Genomic DNA, 2,780 nt, shown 5'->3' on the forward strand with positions numbered 1-2,780 from the left:
CAAATTACGCTTTGTTTCATCTGCACTAGCAGAGAGATGACTCAAACATGAGTTATTGTACATAGGGAAGGAATGGGGATAATTGCATACATCCATCAGCCACTCAGTTCCTATCCAGAAGAAAACAAATCTCCAGGTTGCTAATAAAGTCCTAATCCTGCAGAAATGCCCAGGAATTTGGTCAAACATGTGCAGAAGATGCCTCTTCCATAACTGTCTCTCAGTTTTCATGAGACCAGCTTGGCCTTTTATGGTAAGGGCCAGGTTTCTGAAATTATGCCTACATCTAAAGACAGGAACAATTATGGAGAAGGAGGAGCATTTCATCACAGTACTCCAGGTTTTGGATGCTTACTCAAACCTTTCTGCAAGGCACTCAAGATGAGGAGGGGTTATTTTATCAAACAGCAAATACTGTTCTTTGAAAACCTCTGTCAGATGAATGTGGGGACCACTTCTTACCTTTGCAGCTTGAAGATGTCTCTCAAGCCTTCACAAACATGTGCAAGCTCAGAATTGTAATGAGTGTTCAACCTCTCACACAGCTTTCCAGCTATGTGGAAATCTTGACCAAGAGAATTTCTTTAACCTCTTTGAAACGTAAGAAACAGCACTTGACTGATAGTATGCAGTAGGATCCTCCTACTATTCAGAAATCAAAGAGTTTCAAGCATTCCTCAAAAGCTCAAACACCAAGGATCATGAAAATCAAGATGCCCTGGCATGCTTGCTTTCTTTTCCTCTTTGAACCTACCAGTCTAGTTGAAGAGGTACAGTTTACAATTTACTTTTGGCACAGTTAATATACCTCCTCAGATGGATAGCACAAAGCACATGGGAAACACATGCCAAACAGGCCTCCGCATCACTCATGCTGCTGTTGTTTCTCTTTTGGCTCTCCAAGCTGCGTGCAAACTCTCACCTCCTCCATGGATCCTACACCTTGTCTTTCTGAGGAGCTCTACAATTGTTATCATCATGATATTAGTTTGCCTTCTGTCATAAGAAGAGTTCACCACCCCTAAGGCACGCCTACCAGAACTACCTATGCCCTCCAGGACTCTACATTTAAAAAGTTATTAAATTTTATAATTGCACCCTCTGATCTATCAATGTGTTTTCTCCAAAATACAAATAAAAGCAAGGAAAAAAAACAACAAAGGGGGGCAAAAACTCCCAATCCCTCTTGGTTTTCATGTTAGGGTTAGGTGGAATATAATACTCTGAAGATTAAAAGTATTCCCACAAGGCAGACAGGAGTATCATGCAGATAAGCCCAAGTGTTAACAGCAGCAGCAGTAGGTAACCAACCCTTTTTCCAAGCAGGTGTTATTTGCAGAGCAAAACAGAATTTGCACAATTCCCTGTAGTGCTTTGCCAATATGTTCAATCTACTTTAGGAAGAAAAACTTCAGGCAATGAACAAGTAACTCACTGGGAGTCTATTTTGGTCCACTGCCTCTTATTTTTGTAATTTGCCAAGAAACCTGAGGTGAAATTTGTCTTTGAAAGAAGAATCCACAGAGGCTACACTTAGTCTAGCAGGTCCAGGATGATGTTTCTATACTTAAGGGAAAATTTTGCCTACTGCAAGCACAACAAATGATAGAATGTGGAGTCCGGATTCCAACAGCAAAGTTCTCCTCGACTACAGTGATGCTTGAAAAGTTTAGTCCTCCTGTGCATGCAGATGCTTTGTCCTCTCCTCCCAGCATTCAAAAAAAGCTACAGATGACTGCTAAAAGTCAGCCCCAGAGAGAGAACAACACTCCCTTAGAAAAGGGAGACGGTTTAGTTTTCCTGTCATTGTGGCCAGTTTTGTTTTGAAAGTTGTCACAATAGAAAAACTAGCACAATGTGAAGTTTTAATTTCCTTCCAAACTTTAGAATCCTTGGAGAAGGCTGAAAATGGCATGCACCACAATTAGCAAAAAAAGAAGCCTCAAAAAAAGCCTTGTGGAGAGATTTAGAGCCCAATCATCATTACATTTGCAGGTATGTAGATCTCTAAGTGCACGGCTTCTGCCCTGATTACTAATTAATGAGGTGCAAAGATGCCTGTTGGAGGAACCAGCTCTGATTATGTGGGCCTTATGGGAAAATGAAGCTCTTGCAATCTAAGAAGGCAGATGATATCTTTAACATATATTTTAGAAAATTACAGGAACAAATCAAGGGGCAAAGTATACACATGTATATATTTTTAAAGAATCACACACAGCCAGGTTGCGTTACCAGCCGATTATCTTATTTCCTTGAATATACAAACCTGGCATGTTGAATAGATTTAGCATGCTGTCTATTTTGCATGTCATATACATCCACTCAGGCAGTACCCTAGTATTCTGAATGGATATTACTGTCATTATAGCATTCATTTTACAATCGTTGAGAGTAATAAGTGCACAGAGAGCTGCAAGGTGGGTTTCCCAGTTCAGAACCAAGCATATGATGAAAACCTAAATTTGGCTCAGATTCAGAAAGCATCATTCTATAAAAAGGAAGTTTAGGCAAATATTTAAGGCTCATCAGCTGCTTACATGGTTTGTTAACATGGGAATGTCTTTTGTTTCTTTTTTTCTTTTCACAATTACATTTTCATCTACATCTTATCAGTATCTGGTGCTCCTGCATCACCTTGATGCTGGGAGAACACAAGGGAAAGGTGTATGTAGTGAGGCAGACCATGATATACAGCAGGTACAAGGAAGACTTTTAAAGAACTTTTACTTCCTTCTTCAAAGCTGAGGATAAATGGGAGTTCAGAGCAGGTCAGCATC

At 40.1% G+C, this 2,780-nt stretch overlaps 1 protein-coding gene across 1 annotated transcript in view; it reads right to left on the reverse strand.

Moving 5' to 3' along the window:
- Positions 1–2,780, reverse strand: part of CELF2 (CUGBP, Elav-like family member 2) — a 257,535-nt gene that overhangs the window by 71,421 nt on the left and 183,334 nt on the right. The gene's annotated exons all lie outside the window — the stretch shown is intronic.

This window comes from Chaetura pelagica, unplaced genomic scaffold, assembly GCF_000747805.2.
Source record: "Chaetura pelagica isolate M959 unplaced genomic scaffold, ChaPel_1.0 scaffold66, whole genome shotgun sequence".
Lineage (NCBI taxonomy): Eukaryota > Metazoa > Chordata > Aves > Apodiformes > Apodidae > Chaetura > Chaetura pelagica.